This window comes from Metopolophium dirhodum, chromosome 6, assembly GCF_019925205.1.
Source record: "Metopolophium dirhodum isolate CAU chromosome 6, ASM1992520v1, whole genome shotgun sequence".
NCBI classification, from domain to species: domain Eukaryota; kingdom Metazoa; phylum Arthropoda; class Insecta; order Hemiptera; family Aphididae; genus Metopolophium; species Metopolophium dirhodum.
In genome coordinates this window covers 28,053,859-28,065,075 of record NC_083565.1, presented here as the reverse complement: position 1 = coordinate 28,065,075, position 11,217 = coordinate 28,053,859, and the positions used below count along the sequence as shown (strand labels likewise).

The 11,217-nt window shown below is 28.4% G+C and overlaps 1 pseudogene; it reads left to right on the top strand.

Moving 5' to 3' along the window:
- Positions 1–3,454: 3,454 nt before the first annotated feature.
- Positions 3,455–5,888, top strand: LOC132947623 (uncharacterized; annotated as a pseudogene).
- Positions 5,889–11,217: the final 5,329 nt, after the last annotated feature.

Genomic DNA, 11,217 nt, shown 5'->3' with positions numbered 1-11,217 from the left:
CGATAGTAAAATAATAGTTTTTACAATAGAGTTTTACAATAGAGTCGTGTTAATTTTTGTTTTTACAAGTGGATAACGCTAGTACCACTGTTCTGTCAGTAGAATTTGTTTAAACTAGAAGCTTTTCACAATTTAGAAACGGCTAGTAACTTTATATGAAATAAGATAATGATAATTATTATTGTAGGGTAATCGATGATCGCAAAGGACCATTCGTAAGATTGAACTTGTTGTGATTGTATCTACCAAAAGATTGAAGGAGTTACAGATAGGCAACCAAAAATGTATGCACGATTAACGTTTCAGAAGCGACAATATGACAACGCCTACTTCCAAGATGTAGGCAATTCAACACACAACCCAACGATGTGACGGTGGGCAGCAATGACGCGACGATGGACATCAACGATTCAAAACGCGCGGAAATTCGAGGGTGTGAAGGATACAAGTTATACAATGGGAAAGAGGATTATGCAGTTTAAATTTATGAAGGGGAGTCTCTCTGTGATCGGATCTGTATGACGCAATGACCATAGATCTCACAACAAATGGATATAATCTCACAACTATTTAATGCTACGGAAGTATGTCCAGTTGTCACGATATCCATTGAACGATTCAAAAAATTAAAATATACGTAAAAAAAATGTACAAATTATTATTTGACTTTGTATTCGACTATCAAGTAAAAATAAAAATTTGTACATTTTTTTTACGTATATTTTAATTTTTTGAAGCAGAAAATTTAAAAACTGTATCTTTAAAAATTAAAAATCTTAATCTTAACAAAGTCCCGCTATCTGTCTGTATGCTTAGATCTTTCAAACTGCGCAACGGACTTTGATTTGGTTTTTTTAATTGATAGAGTGATTTAAGGGGAAGGTTTATATGTATATAACGTAAAATAGAGAAACACAATAATTTTCCTTTGTGATATTAATTGGGTGGCCAAAAAAAATAACAATCTATGTCTATATATTTAAAAATACATGTTTGTCTGTAAGTTACGATAGTACGATGTAAGTTTTACGATAGAATTTTTTGTTTGATTATAGGAGAAATAACTAGTAAAAATTAGTATTTAAAATGTTTTCCATTAGTTACTCTGGCAGATGAGGTTAAAGCATATATCAAATTGTCGCACACTTATGGTTTCAAATAAAGAAATTATATCATAAAACAAATAAAAGAGTTGAATGTATATTTGGAGCTATTATATAGGTTCTCAAAAATTATTTGACCGTTTTTGTGAAAATTTCGAATTGTTCTTGAAGATATCAGAAATGTTTAAAGAGTAGTTTGAATTACGTTCGATTTATACTAAGTGCTATTCCCAATCCACTACAAATAAATTGTTCACCTTGGTCGATTTAGTTCGCGAAGCTACCCAAATTTATTTGTGAACTGAAGTACCTAGGTATAGGTACACTAATGTAATCTAAATTTTTTTTTTAATTTTTTGGCGGGTGGAAACGAGTTATAGGTACAACTAAAATTGGATGTTAGTTTATCCGAAGTTAATAGCCTCAAAAAATGACTGGACTGTTTTCAATAAAAGTTATTTCAATAGATTATTACTTGACAATTGAAGGGTGTATACAGCTTGATTTTTCAACTCATATAGGCTGTAGATAGGTATCTCACACATGATTTTTTTAGCAAATGAAAAAAGGGATTTTTTTGTCAATCTAAATGATTGCAATTTGTTACATATTATATTAATATTATAATTAGAAGAAATATGGTATATACATTTTGTACAAATAAATTAATTAAAAATACAAATCTTTGGCCTGGACAGCTAGTAGTTTCATATTTTTGAAATTTTTTATTACAGAATAACCTACTTACGCGGAACCTTTTTGTAAGTTTTCAATCCTTAGCTATAAAAGTTGAACATTTTATACATTTTTAAGTTTTAAATTTGATAAATGTTGTCAAAAATCGAACTTTAAATGCTTATAAAAAAAATTGTACCTCCGTATTTTTATATTTTTCTACTGCTTTTTAAGCAATATATATATATAACATATGGGTAATTTGTATTACATTTTGACGCTTTTTTACTCAACAAATAACATTTTATTGACATTTATAGAAAAAAAGCTAAAAAAATTTAAATTTGAAATTGTCTATAAATTGATTTTCTAATGACTGTAAATGTTACTTTGGAGAACGATGTATAGCAATTGCTTTTGGATGATCATCGTTCTTTTACAGTGTTTAATGATACTGGTCTATAAACCACTCCATAGTAATGGGGATCCTAAAAATGACAGGATGATTATACTTATACTTACCTATATACCTATATTCAGTATATTGTCAGAAACATATAGGTAGAAGTTTTAGAGTAGGTACAGGCAGTAAAAACTCACACTATATTTAAATGGAATATCCATAGACAGATAACTGTTTTACTCATCGCCAATCAACTCTAATAATATGCGTGATGCCATAATCATCTCGTTCTTATTGAGACTTTTTTTATTGGAATCACTCGTAGTTTCACTCATGACTTTTGATATACCATCTATGTTAACGCATATTGTACATATCCAAGATTCATAGAACGCTCTGAAAAATGGGTAATGCATTACCTATACTATTGTAGTGTGTTTCAAGAGTAAAGGATTAATAAAATAAATATACGAAAATAAATTAAGCATAAATTATAACAAATCTGTATACGGCATAGTGAAGGGGAGAGAAGGAATATGGCAATTATTGTGATAGGACCTTTTATAAGCCGAACAATATATTAATTTGTGATCCCAATCTGTACAGCCCAAACACATCTTAATCATTGACGATCAAGATCGTCATCATCACTGGAACTTGAATCGTGCAAACTTGTTTACCAACACAAACATCTTTACATTTTTTTAAATTGAACCACTAGAAATTTGTCAGTGCGACGGCTAGTTCACGTCCATAAATAGGTTTTATAATGACTTTAAATGACTTGTGCATGTGCGTGTGACAATAAACCAGATATGAAATAACAATGAAGTGTAAATCGATGCGGGTCGCGGATGATGGTAGGGCAGTATACTCACACTAATGATAATTTACTACACATACAAAGACGATCAGTAATCGCAGGAACGAAATAATTGCCTAAACACAACTCCTTATAAATGACACATTTGCAGGGGCCTTAAGGGATATTAAATACGGTTAAAAAAAAACCCGTTTCTACTAGGCGTTTTTATATTTAAGTACTTTTAAGTTACTGTATGAACTATTAATGTAATTAATACCGATGCAAAGTAGACTTGTTGACCAATTAAAACATCTTTAATTTTTTTAAATCGAACCACTAGAAGTATTTTAATTTTTGTCAGTCGCTAAGGTCGTTTGATGAAAAATTAATAGGGTTTGCAGGGGCCTTAAGCACAGAATGTGCACCACAAACAAATTATCCTGCACGCTAGGACAGTGTGTGCTAGTGATGTGGTGCAGGGGGTCTAGAGGAGCGGCCGCTCCACCAAGTTTTGGGTGAGGGGTATTAATTTTTAGCATACATTTATACATAATATCGGTGCTCGAATTGAGGGGTGCAGAGGGGGACGTAGCTCTCCCACTATTTTTTTATTTATTTTTTCGTACCCCTACTATTTTTTGTATGGTCTGTGTTGAATAATTGCGCCCTTGGAACGCAGTTTTTAAATCGTTAGATTGAGCTCCTCTACTTAATTTTTCCCAATTCGAGTACTGCATAATATACTATAGAATTGATGGAGTTCTAATTTAAAAATAGGACGGCAGGTGGGTACCGCTCTGCTGTTCATTAGATGTCAAATGGGTCATTGTGATGGATGTATTAAATTTTAATTCAATGATATAAAATTATTGTTCACGAAAACTGAAACTGAACGAAGACTACTAAAAGTATAAGTATATTATATAATATTGCTATTAAAGTAATTTATACTAACAGTATGTTAAAGTTACTTTGTCGAAAACATTTAATTTGTTATACTTCAAAAGTTTTATGTACCTACGAATATGTAATATTTTTAAATCACAAAAAATAACTAAAAACGTGATTTTTCTTTTAAGTACACATCTAATTTTGTTCAAATTTGAACTTTAAATGTCTAAAATGTCAAAAAAAAACTGTGTGAATATATTTTAAAAAATTTGGGTTACAATATCAACTACTTATGAAAAACTATCTTTTAATTTTTCAATATTTAGCCAAAAAAATTATCATTTCATACATTTTTAACTATAATATATGATATGCAAATTTTTCGTTATTTTCTTTTCATCACTAACATTTGAAAATGTTTTATTAATTTCTAACTGAAATGTAATTTAAAAATTTTCGAGACTGATGAATTTCGTCGAAATTCGAACTTCAGACAGTCGTAGAAAATTATTGTGGAATAACGCTCAACTATTTTTTAATTTAACTAAATTATCAACTTATGCGGAACTGTAGGTACTATTACATTTTCAAGTTTTTGCCCTACCAAAATATTTTTTACTGAAAACAAATAAAAAAAAATTGCGTATAGCAATCAATACTTCAAAAAAAATTAAAATATTTTGCCAATATTCGGTAAGGAAATGTCATGTATCAACGGTTATTATTTTATTATAAATCATTTTTTTTAAAAATTGGCTTCGCATAAAAATTTTCATTTTAGATTTTGAGTGGAGCAATGATGATGCGTTTTTTTTTTTAAATTTTTTTTTGTGTCTATCATTACCTTTTAGGACAGTAAAATAGCTATTTTCTTCAACAGTATATTGTCTGATAGAAAATTGAATTTAGTTGGTACTTTAGAAGTCAAAAGTAAAAAATTCCTAGTAGTTTTCGAAAGCGCAGAGGAAAAGAAATGAAAAATTAAGAAAAAACAGGAATTTTTACGCAAAATTGATTTTCGACAGAATCGATTTTGGTTTTTGTTATAACTCTAAAACAAATGACCAAATTAAATTTTCACTGGTTGTTTATATTATTCTTACACCAAAAAATTTTCAAAAAATATTGATTTGTTTTGAACTGTTTACGGACATTATCAGTTTCCAATTTGTTTAGTTTTTGTTTTCTATGAAAGTCAATAACATTTTATTTGTCGGGTAAAAAAACTTGAAAAATTAATACAAAGCTCTTAATATATTGTGTTGGTAAACAAGTTTGCACGATTCAAGTTCCAGTGATGATGACGATCTTGATCGTCAATGATATAAGATGTGTTTGGGCTGTACAGATTGGGATCACAAATTAATATATTGTTCGGCTTATAAAAGGTCCTATCACAATAATTGCCATATTCCTTCTCTCCCCTTCACTATGCCGTATACAGATTTGTTATAATTTATGCTTAATTTATTTTCGTATATTTATTTTATTAATCCTTTACTCTTGAAACACACTACAATAGTATAGGTAATGCATTACCCATTTTTCAGAGCGTTCTATGAATCTTGGATATGTACAATATGCGTTAACATAGATGGTATATCAAAAGTCATGAGTGAAACTACGAGTGATTCCAATAAAAAAAGTCTCAATAAGAACGAGATGATTATGGCATCACGCATATTATTAGAGTTGATTGGCGATGAGTAAAACAGTTATCTGTCTATGGATATTCCATTTAAATATAGTGTGAGTTTTTACTGCCTGTACCTACTCTAAAACTTCTACCTATATGTTTCTGACAATATACTGAATATAGGTATATAGGTAAGTATAAGTATAATCATCCTGTCATTTTTAGGATCCCCATTACTATGGAGTGGTTTATAGACCAGTATCATTAAACACTGTAAAAGAACGATGATCATCCAAAAGCAATTGCTATACATCGTTCTCCAAAGTAACATTTACAGTCATTAGAAAATCAATTTATAGACAATTTCAAATTTAAATTTTTTTTAGCTTTTTTTAATAAATGTCAATAAAATGTTATTTGTTGAGTAAAAAAGCGTCAAAATGTAATACAAATTACCCATATGTTATATATATATATTGCTTAAAAAGCAGTAGAAAAATATAAAAAATACGGAGGTACAATTTTTTTTATAAGCATTTAAAGTTCGATTTTTGACAACATTTATCAAATTTAAAACTTAAAAATGTATAAAATGTTCAACTTTTATAGCTAAGGATTGAAAACTTACAAAAAGGTTCCGCGTAAGTAGGTTATTCTGTAATAAAAAATTTCAAAAATATGAAACTACTAGCTGTCCAGGCCAAAGATTTGTATTTTTAATTAATTTATTTGTACAAAATGTATATACCATATTTCTTCTAATTATAATATTAATATAATATGTAACAAATTGCAAAAAAAATATGTGAGACGTACAAAAATAACGAAAGAAGTATTGAAAACTTATTAAAATTGTATAGACTATAGCATTGACTTTTATAAATATTCATTACCTAGGTAATATTATATAAATTATATGATTTTTTTTTTTTCATTTAGATTGACAAAAAAATCCCTTTTTTCATTTGCTAAAAAAATCATGTGTGAGATACCTATCTACAGCCTATATGAGTTGAAAAATCAAGCTGTATACACCCTTCAATTGTCAAGTAATAATCTATTGAAATAACTTTTATTGAAAACAGTCCAGTCATTTTTTGAGGCTATTAACTTCGGATAAACTAACATCCAATTTTAGTTGTACCTATAACTCGTTTCCACCCGCCAAAAAATTAAAAAAAAAATTTAGATTACATTAGTGTACCTATACCTAGGTACTTCAGTTCACAAATAAATTTGGGTAGCTTCGCGAACTAAATCGACCAAGGTGAACAATTTATTTGTAGTGGATTGGGAATAGCACTTAGTATAAATCGAACGTAATTCAAACTACTCTTTAAACATTTCTGATATCTTCAAGAACAATTCGAAATTTTCACAAAAACGGTCAAATAATTTTTGAGAACCTATATAATAGCTCCAAATATACATTCAACTCTTTTATAATATAATATGGAAAAATTGTTCAAGTATAATAAAAATCAGATTTGAATATAACTCCATTACTAAATAAAATAAGGGAGTAACCTAACCTAACCTCCGGCAAAAAAAAATGTATATTAGTATGCAAGGAAAATTAAAAAAAATATGTGAGACGTACAAAAATAACGAAAGAAGTATTGAAAACTTATTAAAATTGTATAGACTATAGCATTGACTTTTATAAATATTCATTACCTAGGTAATATTATATAAATTATATGATTTTTTTTTTTTCATTTAGATTGACAAAAAAATCCCTTTTTTCATTTGCTAAAAAAATCATGTGTGAGATACCTATCTACAGCCTATATGAGTTGAAAAATCAAGCTGTATACACCCTTCAATTGTCAAGTAATAATCTATTGAAATAACTTTTATTGAAAACAGTCCAGTCATTTTTTGAGGCTATTAACTTCGGATAAACTAACATCCAATTTTAGTTGTACCTATAACTCGTTTCCACCCGCCAAAAAATTAAAAAAAAAATTTAGATTACATTAGTGTACCTATACCTAGGTACTTCAGTTCACAAATAAATTTGGGTAGCTTCGCGAACTAAATCGACCAAGGTGAACAATTTATTTGTAGTGGATTGGGAATAGCACTTAGTATAAATCGAACGTAATTCAAACTACTCTTTAAACATTTCTGATATCTTCAAGAACAATTCGAAATTTTCACAAAAACGGTCAAATAATTTTTGAGAACCTATATAATAGCTCCAAATATACATTCAACTCTTTTATTTGTTTTATGATATAATTTCTTTATTTGAAACCATAAGTGTGCGACAATTTGATATATGCTTTAACCTCATCTGCCAGAGTAACTAATGGAAAACATTTTAAATACTAATTTTTACTAGTTATTTCTCCTATAATCAAACAAAAAATTCTATCGTAAAACTTACATCGTACTATCGTAACTTACAGACAAACATGTATTTTTAAATATATAGACATAGATTGTTATTTTTTTTGGCCACCCAATTAATATCACAAAGGAAAATTATTGTGTTTCTCTATTTTACGTTATATACATATAAACCTTCCCCTTAAATCACTCTATCAATTAAAAAAACCAAATCAAAGTCCGTTGCGCAGTTTGAAAGATCTAAGCATACAGACAGATAGCGGGACTTTGTTAAGATTAAGATTTTTAATTTTTAAAGATACAGTTTTTAAATTTTCTGCTTCAAAAAATTAAAATATACGTAAAAAAAATGTACAAATTTTTATTTTTACTTGATAGTCGAATACAAAGTCAAATAATAATTTGTACATTTTTTTTACGTATATTTTAATTTTTTGAATCGTTCAATGGATATCGTGACAACTGGACATACTTCCGTAGCATTAAATAGTTGTGAGATTATATCCATTTGTTGTGAGATCTATGGTCATTGCGTCATACAGATCCGATCACAGAGAGACTCCCCTTCATAAATTTAAACTGCATAATCCTCTTTCCCATTGTATAACTTGTATCCTTCACACCCTCGAATTTCCGCGCGTTTTGAATCGTTGATGTCCATCGTCGCGTCATTGCTGCCCACCGTCACATCGTTGGGTTGTGTGTTGAATTGCCTACATCTTGGAAGTAGGCGTTGTCATATTGTCGCTTCTGAAACGTTAATCGTGCATACATTTTTGGTTGCCTATCTGTAACTCCTTCAATCTTTTGGTAGATACAATCACAACAAGTTCAATCTTACGAATGGTCCTTTGCGATCATCGATTACCCTACAATAATAATTATCATTATCTTATTTCATATAAAGTTACTAGCCGTTTCTAAATTGTGAAAAGCTTCTAGTTTAAACAAATTCTACTGACAGAACAGTGGTACTAGCGTTATCCACTTGTAAAAACAAAAATTAACACGACTCTATTGTAAAACTCTATTGTAAAAACTATTATTTTACTATCGTTTGTAGGAGTTAAAACTATGTCCATGTAAGAGATTACCTACATTAATCGCGGGAGTTTAACTCTCCCCGATTTTACAACTATGTGTGTGTGTTTTTTTTTTTTGTTACTATCTACACCTTTTAGGATAGAAAGAGTGCTTAGATTTTCTTCAACAGTATCTATTCTGTTGGGAAAATTAATTTAGTTGGTACTTTGGGGGGTCAAAAACTAAATAATTTCCAGTAGTTTTCAAAAGTGCCGTGAATAACAAAAGAAAAATTAAAGAAAAACGGGCATTTTTACGCAAAATTGATTTAGGTTTTTGGTGTAACTCTAAAAAAATGACCGTAGATATGAAATTTTGACTGAATGTTTATATTATTATTTTCTATATACCATAACATTAATTATTTGGAGCTGTTCCCGGACATTTTCAGTTTACAATTTTATTTATTTTTTTATTCTATAAATATCAATAAAATTTCATTTATAAAGAAACTTGCAAATTAAATAGAAAGCTTCGAATATATTGTTTCAAAGACAGATGAAAACCATTAAAAATCCATACTTACAATTTCTTTTAATAAGTATAAAGTTCTTCGGTTTAGGCTGACTATGATATTATATCATTGAATTAAATTTTAACACCATCCATTACAGTGACTCACTTATAACATACTGTAAAACAGAGTGACACCCACTTACCACATTTAAGTCAATAGATAGCGGACTATTATGTGATAAGTAATATAAATAAATATTGTTATTTCTAAAATGTGTTAAGTCCTAAAATTGTGTACTAATAACAGTTTTGCAATAATGTGTTAAGTGAGCACTTACAACATTTCTACCGTCAACGAAATTTTTCCCGCCATATTGAGTGTGTGTTAATTTTAGTTTTAATTTATTCATCTTTAATCATCTTTATGTCTACTCATTAATAGTTCTTATATGCTATTGATAGGTTAAATAAGCAGTGCTCCACAACTATTCAATTTGGTTTAATTATTGCATAATCTATTCAGTGATACATACAATATTAAAAAAATTGAATTGTCTCTACTGTAAAATTCATTATTTTTTACACACAACATTTTTGAAGTAAGCCATCGATATCATAGGCTGAAAAAATCGGTTTTCGTACTAAATACATTTTATTTTTTTTTTATTTAACTTACTTTGTTTAATGAAATTATTTTTTTATTAAATATAAGTTTTCTTTCAACATGGTTTTTTTATTAATTTAAAATTTTTTATTCTGCCGCTTTTTTATCCTTTTTAGACTTTTTATCCGATAAAAATATTTTTTTTAAATTTAACTATGCTCCTTTAATTAATTTTTATTTTACATAAATTTTTTATTCAGCTGATTTTTTATCCTCTTTAAATTTTTTATCCAATTAACATATTAATTTATTAGGTTTCTTTTATTGAAATTAGATTTTTTTATAAAATATTATTTTTCATTCAACCTGGATTTTTTATATGAATATATATTCGTTTTTTTTATTAAATATACATTTTTAATCGTTTTAGATTTTTTTCCTCTAGATATTTTTTTAGTTTAACTAGGATTCTTTTATGAATTTTCGTTTTTCATTAAAAATAAAAATTGGACAGAAAATCTATATTTAATAAAAAAATTGAATTTAAATTTAAAAATAGGCTGAATGAAAAATCTTTTTTTACAAAAAAAACTAAATAGAATAAAATATTTTTTTATTCAACTAGGTGGTTTTTGTCCGATTGAGATTTTATTTATTCAATCAAGATTTTTTATAGAAATATAAATTTTTTATTCAACTAGACTTTTATTCGATTAAGATTTATTTATTCAATATCTTTTTATTAAATTAACAAAAAAAGCTTATTCGGATAAAAATGTAATTTCATTAAAAAAGGATATTTAATATAAGACGCATCGCTGCCTCCTCCCCCCCCCCCCTCCCCATGAATATTACTTTATCGGGGGAAAGAGGAACGCGTGAATTTCAAAACCAGCCTTGCAAATTACGTGCTAATTATTGGCGTAGAAAAGTTTTCGGAAATGTAGTTTTTCCGCGTAGGTGGGACTGGAGAAACGTTTCCCCCGCCCCACCAATAGAAAATTGACTTTTCCGGGCGAACTGGTGCTCTACAAAATTTCGGAAACTGTCGTACAAATTCATGCAAATGAAATGCTAAATATTTGCATAGACTATTTTGGAAAATGAGGAATGGATAGGGCTTGAGAAATATACGTGTATTATGTTGTATCACGTTATTATCCGTTAACTGCGTTATAGTCGTTTTAGACATTAATGTGTTATTAC